Consider the following 13,285-nt stretch of genomic DNA (forward strand, 5'->3'; position numbering starts at 1 on the left):
CCCTATTGGCTCTCTCCCTTGAAGTCACACCTACCGGGTACTGTTGACACCTGTACTCCTTGACCTATAGGCAAGAACGGTTATACACAGGTAGTACAACGGTTACAAATTGATGTTTATAGGTTGACACTTTCAGGTCTTCCCATTGTGATAGATGTAAAATTTAAATAAGGTCCTGAAGAATCGCAGCATAATCGCAGAAGCGAGAAACATGTCGACCTCACGTAACGCTGTGTAGTCCTAGATCGTGATACAGAACCTAACTTTCTGGCGATCATAGGCCACCCACTGGTTTTACTTATAGTAGGGGAACCACCAGAATAAATTGCTCTCCGGTATCCCTTGCTATATTTTAACACACCCACCTACACTATCCACTTCTTACCTGGCCCCTCACTTGAACTTCACCCACAGGCTGTTGGAAAAAAGATCTCCGATAAAGAGCCCCTCCTAGAGGTGAGCCCGTTGGACATTGCACCGCCTGCCCAACGAGGAGCAACGGCCGATGATGAAGCATGACACTCGCAAGAGTGTGTGAGGCCATTCATTCCAACTAATGGGATGCCCAGGGGAGCACTCCACTGAGCACTACCCCCCCATCAATTTTCCTCCCCTCTTGACCGTATCACTATTTTTCTTCGTCTAGGAACAACTGAGTCCTCTTCTTGTTAATCATGGGTCTTGGAATGACTTTTATATAATAATACACGTATATAATATTTGAAACAGTACACATTAAGACAGACAAACCGACATGTCTGATACTTTGAGGATTACATATTAGGAAACTAGGTACAGAACAAAATGTCAAAAGCTTGAGTTGAGAGCAAACAGGACATTGAGGTATTGTGACAGTGAGCTGTAACTTACCAGACTCAACTTCCCCAGGTATTTCTGTCAAGCCCTCATAATGTAGGATGGTCAAGACCTTGCCGTCCCAGGGAAAGAGTTGTAAGGGGGCGCTGGGAGAACCACCGCCAAACTTCTGGGCCTCCAGGTGTTGCTTGTAAGCCATGGAACACAACTTCCCCTTCAAGTCGTTCCATCTCTTCCTAATTTCCTCCTGTGTGCGCAGTGTGGTACCAACAGCATTTATTCTGTCGACTATTCTGAACCACAACACCCTTTTCTTACTGAGACAGTATGTTGGTCCTGGGCTCCAAACAACTATGGCTCTACTCTTCATCTATGCAAAAAGTTGTCGTGCTGTTCCTAACAAAAGAAAGAGGATGGTACAGTCAATGATGTAGGTGGATTATGGTAGGGTGGTTAGAAGTTCACCCTGGGAATCCATTTTGTTGGATTTAATGCCCTCACACACCCTTTCAGGTGTCATGCTTCATCATTTGGGCCTGCTCCTCGTTGGGTCGGCGGTGCAATACCCAACGGGCAACACCTCAAAGAGGGGCTCTTTAGCGGAGATATTTTTCCAACTGCCGTATAGATGAAGTGTGGGTATGGGGCCAGAATCAAGTGGTAGACGTGGATGTGGTGGGTTAAAATAAAGCTAGTGGTACCAGGAATACTTTATTCAGAAGGGCCACTGCCTTAGTTAAAAACGATTAACCTGGAGGAGAGTAGTGGAAAGTAATGTTTCCAACTCTTGTCCAAGGATTATTGTAGTCCGGTCAACGTGTTTCTCGCTATAGTGAGTATATCTAGCGATTCTTCAGGACCAAAAATGACTAGCTTAGCAGGTATCTAATGGTGAAAGGAACTGTCTACACTAATTTATCTAGAGTGTGGTGTATGTATGCTCGTATGGCTACCACACTTATGGGTGAGGGGGGATAACACTATTATATTACCCTTCTTCAAGTTGTGATTGTCAGTACCTGTTAGGAGAAGAGGCAAAAGCACATCACAAACACGTTGATAGAAAGATACATCATTGACTGTAATACTTGTGCATTTAGCATGCCAGTGGGAGTCAGGCGTCTCACAACACCGTTGCACAAGTGTAGCCGGCACTTCTCAAATGTGGAAGTTCAGTGAGAGTGACATGTGAAAATATAAAAACTTTAGATTAAAAAATACCAAATATGGTATTTTTCATCTACGGCTATTCAAAACTCACCTATCGTTAAAAACAATCAGACAACAACAGTGTCCAGCGGGTAAAGCTTCAGGGAGATCTTCCACCACAAAACTATATATAGGGCGAACATCTTAATGGCTGCTAATTTATACAACTTGATTGGTTAATAATTACAATCTGGTGTCGGAAGTTTATTCCTCATACTAGTGTCAAAGTTAAACATTCTGGCTTTGTAATTGGACAAAGCTAAGGCTAAAAACATGATAAATGTTACAGCATATATTAAGACTAAAAAGTCTGTGGTGACTATGTCCTTGATTCTCATGATGTGTGTTAGACATTCCGGTGGGGATAATGTGTTGTGAGAATGGAGCCTCTATATAGTACAAGGCAACTGGAGGAATCGTGTATTGTTTGAGCCCTCTCTCTGGTCCGTGGGTAACTATTTCAGCAATCTCTTAACACCGATACTAAAACAAGGGACTGACGTTAACGACCGTCCCCCAAATCAAGATGGCGGAAAACACACATAAAACCGCTGCGGAAAAACAACCTGCCTGAACACGGCGGATTCCCCACAGCGAAGATACCATACATAGCAGAGATACCGACCACAAGCTACTCGGCGTCATGGACCCAGCGCTACACGCCTTTCCGATACTCTTCCCGATCCACCACCTGCAAGTCATGGCCCACTATTGACGACAACGCAGGTACGCAACACACCATTCGCTGTCTGAAGGGGAGTACCTGCCAGGGTCAAGTCAAGTCAAGTCAAGTTTAAATTTGTATAGCGCACTAATCACCCAGAGGGTCTCAAGGCGCTTGAGGGAGGGGGGGAACTTTACTTATTGAATATCCAAGTTTTTAGTTGTTTTCTGAAGGAGAGGTGGTTCTGTGTAAGGCGGAGGTGGGTGGGGAGAGAATTCCAGGTCTTGGGAGGGGGAGTGTCATGTTTGATAAACCACATCTCTTCGCAAACACAAATCCACAACTGGAGTACACCAGCAGGAATGACAACGACAAACCACGACACATGATTGACTTGCTTTATTACACATAATAGGGGTATAATCACAGAGTATGCAAGAGCATGGACATTGTGGGCACCAGAGCAGGTACATCAGAGGCAGCACATGAGAGGGGCTAAGTGCATCAACAGTCCATGGCAACAAACAGGTACATCAGAGGCAGCACATGCGAGGGGCTAAGTGCATCAACAGTCCATGGCATCGAACAGGTACATCAGAGGCAGCACATGAGAGGGGCTAAGTGCATCAACAGTCCATGGCATCGAACAGGTACATCAGAGGCAGAACATGAGAGGGCAGACTGCAGTATCAGAACACCAACAGGGCATTGTGGCCAACACAGCAGGCGTGAGTGACCGCTGCGCCTCTCACCAGGCGCCTCTCACCAGGCCGGGTCACCCCCTTGCTCCTCCTGCCGCCTCCTGCTCCTGTCTAGCCAGCCTTTGCCGCCTTTTTCCGCCGCCGATGCCCCCCTGCCCCCGAGCGGCCCAGCCACAGCTGAGCCGCCCGCTCGCCAGTTTTCCCGCAGCAGCTCTCCACAGGCCCCGCCCACCACCGGCCCATTGGCCGAACCGCTCCCGCCGCCCAGCTGACCCGCCCTCCCATCGCCCTTCTTATGACGCCCCCAGAGCGACCGCGCAGCGGACGCGCGCAACGGGAGCGCCGACTGAGCGCCGAAGGTGCGCCAAAGGTAAGCCCGTCTGCGCCTGGACCACGCCCAGTGCCAGGACCCCTGCCCCCCGCAGAAACCAGCCCACCCGCCGGACCTACGACCCTACCGAACTCTACGCACTCAACGCCGGCCGAATCCCGGGCTGCTACCGAGCCACCCCGAGACGCACCCACGGACCCTTCTGCTGTCACTCCTGCAAGTTCACCTGCATCCGGACCTGCACTACTCCAGCACCGACCAAGACCAAGACGAGCAACAGCAGCAGCCACCTGAAATGCATCCTGCTCAACACCCGCTCCGTCCACAGACACGCCGTCGAGCTCTGGAACCTGCTCGACACAACTTCACCAGACGTCGCCTTCCTCACGGAAACCTGGATGAATGCCTCTTCAGCGCCCAACATCGCCATCGCCATCCCAGACGGCTACAAGATCATCCGAAGGGACCGCATCAACCAGACCGGAGGAGGCATCGCCATCATCCACAAGAACACCATCCGCATCACGACCAACACCGATGACACCCTCGCACCGGCCGAGCACCTACACTTCCAGGTCCACATCAACCCCAAGACCACCCTCAGAGGCACCCTCATCTACAGACCCCAGGACCACGCACACAATTCAGCGAAGACATCGCCGACTTCATCAGCCCGCACGCCCTCCTCTCCGCTGACTACATCCTCCTCGGGGACCTCAACTTCCACCTGGAGAACAACAACGACCGCAACACCACCACCCTGCTGGACAACCTCGCAAACCTGGGACTCAAGCAGCTGGTGACCACCCCCACCCACTACGCCAGACACACACTCGACCCCGTCTTCTCATCCAACAAGAACATCACCTTCAGCCACGCCACCGGACTCCACTGGACGGACCACAGCTGCGTCCACTTCAGCTTCAGAAGGACCACGACCCACCACCACCAGCAACAGGTTGCACGCAGAAGCCGGAACAAGATCACAGCCGACCAGCACGCGACTTCCCTGAGCAAGAACCCACCCACCAGCGCAACGAACCCCAGCCAAGCGGCCACCAACCTCACGAAGTGGATCAGCGACTGCGCAGACGACCTCGCCCCCCTGAGGACCCCGCCTAGCAGACCCGGTAGCAAGAAAGCCCCATGGTTCACCGACGAACTCAAGAGCTCCAAGAAGAACTGCTGAGCCCTCGAGAGAACCTGGCGCAGAGACCCAACACCGGACAACATGACTGCCTTCAAGCTCACCACCCGAAAACACCACCAACTCATCCACGCCACCAAGAAAACCTCTATTCAAGGAACGACTGGACAACAACGCACACAACAGCAAGGAACTCTTCAACATCGTGAAGGAGCTCTCCAACCCCAACGCCGGAAACAACGACATCACCCCTTCGCAAGACCTCTGCAACTCCCTCGCCTCCTACTTCCACAACAAGATCGCGGGCATACACAACAGCTTCAGCACTCAACCGACGCACGCCATGACCAAACCACCGCCCCCCACCACCACCCTCCGCGCCTGGACCCCGATCAGCACCGAAGACACCGTCCACACGATGAACTCCATCCACTCCGGATCTCCTACCGACCCCTGCCCTCACCACGTCTTCAACAAGGCCGACGCTGTCATCGCACCCCACCTGTGGGACATCATCATCACCTCCTTCGACACCGCTACCTTCCCAGAGAGCTGGAAGCACGCCGAACTCAGCGCTCTACTAAAGAAGCCATCAGCCGACCCCACCGACCTCAAGAACTACCGCCCCATCTCGCTGCTCCCGTTCCCTGCAAAAGTCATCGAGAAGACCGTCAACAAGCAGCTGGCCGCCTTCCTCGAGACGAACGGATCCCTCGACCTCTCGCAGTCTGGCTTCCGGGCCAACCACAGCACCAAGACCGCCATGATCGCAGCCACAGATAACATCCGAGCACTGCTTGACAACGGAGAAACAGCAGCCCTCATCCTCCTATACCTCTCCGCGGCCTTCGACACTGTCTGCCACCGTACACTAGTGCAGCGACTCAGCAACGTTGGAATCCAGGAGAAGGCACTGGAGTGGATCATCTCCTTCCTCGCCGGAAGGACACAGAGAGTCCGCCTCTCCCCGTTCAGATCTGAAGCCACCGAAGTCATCTGCGGCATTCCTCAAGGCTCCTCGCTCAGTCCAACCCTCTCCAACGTCTACATGAGCCCCCTCGCAGACATCGCACGCCAGCACAACCTCAACATTATCTCCTACGCCGACGACACCCAGCTGATCCTCTCCCTCACCAACGACCCCGCCACCGCCAGAGCCTACCTCCACGAAGGGATGAAAGATGTAGCCGAATGGATGAAGAACAGCCGCCTGAAACTGAACTCGGACAAGACGGAAGTCCTCATCCTGAGATCCTCACCCTCTGCCTGGGACGACTCCTGGTGGCCCCCCGCCCTAGGCAGCGCACCCAAACCAACAGACCACGCACGCAACCTGGGCTTCATCCTGGACTTCTCCCTCTCCATTACCAGACAAGTCAACGCCGTCTCCTCGTCGCGCTTCAACATCCTGCGCATGCTACGTAAGATCTTCCGGTGGATCCCCACCGAGACCAGGAAGACGGTCACCCAGGCCCTCGTCACCAGCCGTCTGGACTACGGCAACTCCCTCTACGCCGGAACCACCGCCAAACTCCAGAAGAGACTCCAGCGGATCCAGAACACCTCAGCACGACTCATCCTGGACATCCCCCGTCGCAGCCACATCTCCGGACACCTGAGAGACCTGCACTGGCTCCCGGTCAACAAGAAAATCGCCTTCCGACTCCTCACCCACACACACAAAGCCCTACACAACCAAGGCCCAGGATACCTCAACAGCCGCCTCAACTTCTACGCTCCCAAACGCCAGCTTCGATCGACCGGCCACGCCCTCGTCGCCGTCCCCCGCATCCAAGAGCCACCACAGGGGGACGGTCCTTTTCCTACCTCGCTGCCAAGACATGGAACTCCCTCCCGACCCACCTCCGCCTGAGCCTGACCCAGGACCACCTCGCCTTCAGGAAGCAACTCAAGACCTGGCTGTTCGAGCAGTAGCGGACCCCCCTCCCCTAGCGCCTTGAGACCCTCTGGGTGAGTAGTGCGCTATATAAATGCTTTGATTGATTGATTGATTGATTGATTGAGCAGGTACATCAGAGGCAGCACATGAGAGGGTCAAAGTGCATCAACAGTCCATGGCATCGAACAGGTACATCAGAGGCAGCACATGAGAGGAGCTAAGTGCATCAACAGTCCATGGCATCGGACAGGTACATCAGAGGCAGCACATGAGAGGGGCTAAGTGCATCAACAGTCCATGGCATCGAACAGGTACATCAGAGGCAGCACACGAGAGGGCAGACTGCAGTATCAGAACACCAACAGGGCATTGTGGCCAACACAGCAGGTACATCAGAGGCAGCACATGAGAGGGCAGACTGCAGTATCAGAACACCAACAGGGCATTGTGGCCAACACATCAGGTACATCAGAGGCAGCACATGAGAGGGGCAAAGTGCATCAACAGTCCATGGCATTGAACAGGTACATCAGAGGCAGCACATGAGAGGGGCTAAGTGCATCAACAGTCCATGGCATCGAACAGGTACATCAGAGGCAGCACATGAGAGGGCAGACTGCAGTATCAGAATATCAACAGGGCATTGTGGCCAACACAGTAGGTACATCAGAGGCAGCACATTAGAGGGCAGACTGCAGTATCAGAACACCAGCAGGGCATTGTGGTCAACACAGCGGGTACATCAGAGGCAGCACATGAGAGGGGCTAAGTGCATCAACAGTCCATGGCATCGAACAGGTACATCAGAGGCAGCACATGAATGGGACTAAGTGCATCAACAGTCCATGGCATCGAACAGGTACATCAGAGGCAGCACATGAGAGGGCAGACTGCAGTATCAGAACATCAACAGGGCATTGTGGCCAACACAGCAGGTACATCAGAGGCAGCACATGAGAGGGCCAAAGTGCATCAACAGTCCATGCCATCGAACAAGTACATCAGAGAGAGCAGTACGTGGTGCAAGGTACCCGTCCCAAGGACAAGAACAATGCAAATGTGGTTTCCATGGACAATATACACACCAACTCGAAATAGATGTGAGTGAAGGTAAACACACCGCACATCACGGTGCAGGTGGACTGCCTGAAGTACCTGCCCCTGACACACTGGTAGCACCAGAAACTAGAGTGTGAGACACAGCCACAGCCCTAGTGACTGACACATAGGCCCACATGCCTGGCACGGCGGTTCTGGACCGGGCCTGGCACGGCGGTTGTGGACCGGGCTGGGCCGGCCGGTGTACGGTGGATGATGCAATGTGACTGTAAGGGGGGTCATGAACTGCCATGTCCATTGACATCATCAGAAGGATGTGTTGGCCTGCACCTCTCCCGCGGAATGCGTGCACTGCCATGGTGGCGCCAGTGATTGAACATTGTTGCAAATGTAGCATCCGTCCCGGAAGCTTGCACATGCGGTTGCCGATGTGGGACCGTGATGGTCCGTGCACATGCAGCCAATGGGAAGAGGGAACACGGGCCGCGTATGCCCATTCAAAAATAGCGGAAGCAGTGCACCGCCATGGCGGCGCCAATGATTGTATATTTTCAAACGCTGCACCGTGTCTATATCATGTGTGTTCATACTATGCCCATTGATGTGCACACAATGTGCTACACATGTGCATGTCGACGTGTTGACGTCTTGTATTTCCCTACACACGTTTCAACTTCTTCACATCTACACAGTACATCACGGCTGTCTCGCCACATTCTGAATCTGTTGTCAGTGTGTGGTTAATGTGTGCTAATAACAATGGTGGGGGTACACATGCATTAGGTGTATGCGTATGTGTGTTGCCTGTTGTGTGACCATGCATGTAATGTGCGAATGCTCACCATTGTCGGTGTCGTCATTGGTGCATGATGACATGGAGTGTGTGTAGCATTAACGTTTTGTGTTTGCACGCGCATGTGTGTCTGTGATGAGGCTTGTACACATTTGGGTCCTTACACACGTCTTGTTGGCAGTAATTTTGACATGAGACTAAGTTGCATTGTACATGTTGACACACATCATGTTGCTAGTGGCTGCACATTGTTCATACGGCACTCCGTATTGTGGTAACTTTCAGAGATGTCACACATATGACAATTGTCCACAACATTTATCTTCTTGCTAGTGTTGGCTTACATGTGATGGAGTTGCACAGCCATGCGTTGTTTGTAAATTGACTTCTATTACATCTACTCACACACAGGAGGGCTCCAAATGTACTTCGCCCATACACTGTGCTGGAGGATATGGTTGACGAGGAGGTGATCAGGACATTCCGGCTAGATCGACGTCGATTGATGGAGCTTGTAGACCAATTGTCTCCTCATCTGCAGCCACGAAGAATGTATCCTGGTTCCATTACACCCACAGCAAAGGTGATGGCGGTACTACACTTTTTTGCAACTTGCACCGTTCAGTACACAGTTGGACATGCCGGGGGGATGTCACCGTCCATGTTCAGCATGGTACTTCGGGATGTTCTAAAAGCCATGATGCTGTACAAGGATGACTACATCCATTTCCCACGGCGGCAGAGTTGGCAGCAGTCAAAGCAGACTTCTATGCACTGGGCCAGATACCACACGTAGTGGGTTCCATTGATGGCACACATATCGGTCTGATTCCACCATGGGCACGTGAGCCGGTATATAGGAATCGGAAGCACTTCCATTCGCTCAACGTGCAGGTGGTGTGCCTGGCCGACAACATCATATCCCAAGTGTGTGCAAGATTTCCAGGCTCCGCACATGACTCCCACATCATGCGGAGCAGAATTGTTCCCCAAATGATGGCAAATCTGCATCCAGAACGTGCGTGACTTGTTGGTGAGTATGCTGTGGGGACAGTTGTGTTTTCTGTGTGGCATGGGGTACCCACCAGTTCTGGTTGTGATATTTGTGTCTGTCATCCCCCTACATAGGCGACTTGGCGTACCCAAACCGTCCTTGGCTGCTGAGTCCCATACGTAATCCAACTACAGCGGGTGAAATGCGACACAATGATGCCCATGGAAGGACACGTAGAGTGGTGGAACGTACTTTTGGACTGCTAAAGTTCTGGTTTCGGTGCCTGGATAACACCGGAGGGGCCCTGCCTTACTCGCCAGGCAAAGTATGCAGGATCGTGATTGCCTGCTGCATGCTCCACAACCTGGCCTTGCGCAATACCATTGAACTGATCTTGGACCCTGAAGACTAACAAGTTCCTCGGCCTCCCACCCCACCCATGTTGACTGATGAGGATAGTGGTGAGGAAGAAGGTGTGGACCAGAGGCGACAACTCATTGATCGCTATTTCCCTTGAATGTGAGTGACTACCTCTTGTGCCGGTTGACAATGCGTTATGTATGTTTGCTGGTGGTGTGTGGATGTGGTGTTCATCAGCTGGCTGTTCTGGTATGTAATGTTTGCATGTGTGTGTGTTAATTTCTTTGGACATGCAAGTCTCCATGATGTGTGTCCTCTCATACACTGATTTTGTGATGAGTGTGGTTTGTGGAATGTTGCACTGCAGTATGTTGTGATGGGTGTGATTCAGTTTCCTGACGTGTGTTTGCTGTCTCTGATTTTCCCTAGGTCACTCCCACAGCGTCATGATTCTGTACAACATGGATCGCTGCACCTGGTAACGTCTGTTTCTGAGACAATCATGTGAATAAAACATGGAGGCAACACATCATTGAGTGTGTAAGTGAAATTTATTTACAGGTTGTGCATTGGTGCTGGCGGATATTTACAAGTAAGTGTTGGGTGGGGAAGTGTGAGTTGAAGGTCATGGTAGATGAAATGTCCGTGCTGACATCACATTGGGTGATGTCCGGCTAGTCCAGCAGACCTGTGCCAATACTTGGCGTAGTGGGACAGGATAGTTTGCGGGTGGATGGCAGCCTCAGGCAGTGTCAGAGTCATTGTCGGCCCCTCTTTGAGCGTGTAGATGGAGTATCCCCACTGCTCTCACCTACTTCCAGCCTCGGACGGCCCCTCCGTCTTGGAGCCGGAACGGAGTCATCTTGGGGGGCAGGTTGCTCAGGGGCCACATCCGTGTCCAAGGGCACAGGTGGCGGTGGTGTTTCTGATCGTGGCGGCTGGACGATTGGTTGAGGGGGGGTGTTGCAGCCTAACCATTCCCTCCACAGTGATGTCTGCTGGCCCATGAGGTCCACTATTTGCCCAAGGCGGCTGTCAATGGACCGCAACATATTGGTGTTTTCAACCGAGTCCTGGTGGGCACGATCAGCCTGTTCCTGCCCACGCTCATAGAACGCCTGGACTCTGGCTATGGTGAATCAGCGCCAGGATGGGGTGGGTGTCCTTCCCCAGCTCGCCGGTGAGAGGTACTCATGCTTGGGTGATGTGGCGGTGGGGTCAGGCAGGTGATGTGGCGGTGGGTCAGGCAGGGTGGCACAGGCAGGAGTGGTGGTACTGGTAGTGGTGGAGGTGGTGGTGGTGGCTCTACAGCACACTGTGGCAGGTGTTGCAGTGGTGACACAGGCCACGGTTGAGAGGCAGGGATTTCCAGTGAGCCAGATGGCCCTGGCAGTGTGCTTGGGCCCGCTCCCTCCTCCACACCGGAGCTGGCTGTGGCATCGTCCCCAGAGAGTCCTGGATGTGAGTGAGGCGAGTGTTGCGGCCGGTTGCTGGTTTCACCAGTCAAATTGCGATCACCTGAGGGACAAGATTTTGATGATCAATACTGTGGACATGACATGTTTCATTTTCCATACATTAAATTTCATTGTCCTCTCGCACACACCCCACCCACCACTACCCTGCCTGTGGACATGGGGCCTGTTGGCAGTTGTAGTAGTGACCTCTCGCACACACCCCACCCACCACCACCACCACCCTCCCTGTGGACATGGGGGCCTGTTGGGAGTTGTAGTAGTGACCTCTCTCACACACCCCACCCACCACCACCCTCCCTGTGGAGTTGGGGGCCTGTTCGTAGTTGTAGTAGTGACCTCTCTCACACACCCCACCCACCACCACCACCCTCCCTGTGGACATGGGGGCCTGTTGGCAGTTGTACTAGTGACCTCTCTCACACACCCCACCCACCACCACCACCCTCCCTGTGGACATGGGGGCCTGTTGGCAGTTGTAGTAGTGACCTCTCTCACACACCCCACCCACCACCACCCTCCCTGTGGACATGGGGGCCTGTTGGCAGTTGTAGTAGTGACCTCTCTCACACACCCCACCCACCACCACCACCCTCCCTGTGGACATGGGGGCCTGTTGGCAGTTGTAGTAGTGACCTCTCTCACACACCCCTCCCACCACCACCACCCTCCCTGTGGACATGGGGGCCTGTTGGCAGTTGTAGTAGTGACCTCTCGCACACACCCCACCCACCACCACCACCCTCACTGTGGACATGGGGGCCTGTTGGCAGTTATAGTAGTGACCTCTCGCACACACCCCACCCACCACCACCTTCACCCTCCCTGTGGACATGGGGGCCTGTTGGGAGTTGTAGTAGTGACCTCTCTCACACACCCCACCCACCACCACCACCCTCCCTGTGGACATGGGGGCCTGTTGGGAGTTGTAGTAGAGACCTCTCTCACACCCCACCCACCACCACCTCCACCCTCCCTGTGGACATGGGGGCCTGTTGGGAGTTGTAGTAGTGACCTCTCTCACACACCCCACCCACCACCACCACCCTCCCTGTGGACATGGGGGCCTGTTGGGAGTTGTAGTAGTGACCTCTCTCACACACCCCGTTCACCACCATCCTCCCTGTGGACAAGGGGGCCTGTTGGGAGTTGTAGTATTGACCTCTCTCACACACCCCACCCACCACCACCACCCTCCCTGTGGACATGGGGGCCTGTTGGGAGTTGTAGTAGTGACCTCTCGCACACACCCCACCCACCACCACCACCACCACCCTCCCTGTGGACATGGGGGCCTGTTGGGAGTTGTAGTAGTGACCTCTCTCACACACCCCACCCACCACCACCCTCCCTGTGGACATGGGGGCCTGTTGGCAGTTGCAGTAGTGACCTCTCGCACACACCCCACCCACCACCACCCTCCCTGTGGACATGGGGGCCTGTTGGGAGTTGTAGTAGTGACCTCTCACACACACCCCACCCACCACCACCACCACCCTCCCTGTGGACATGGGGGCCTGTTGGGAGTTGTAGTAGTGACCTCTCTCACACACCCCACCCACCACCACTACCCTCCCTGTGGACATGGGGGCCTCTTGGCAGTTGTAGTAGTGACCTATCGCACACACCCCACTCACCACCACCACCACCCTCCCTGTGGACACGGGGGCCTGTTGGGAGTCGTTTACATTTTGGTGAGTATGTGGCCCACATGCATGGGTTGGGGCCTGGGAGATGTGTCATCTCAGTTGTGTGAGGCAGACCATGTCGGTGTGATCGTGGTGCTTGGTTTGTACTTACCAGCCTCTTCTCCTTCCTCAATTCCTTCCAGGCTCT

This window comes from Lissotriton vulgaris, chromosome 2_1, assembly GCF_964263255.1.
Source record: "Lissotriton vulgaris chromosome 2_1, aLisVul1.2, whole genome shotgun sequence".
Classification (NCBI taxonomy): Eukaryota; Metazoa; Chordata; class Amphibia; order Caudata; family Salamandridae; genus Lissotriton; species Lissotriton vulgaris.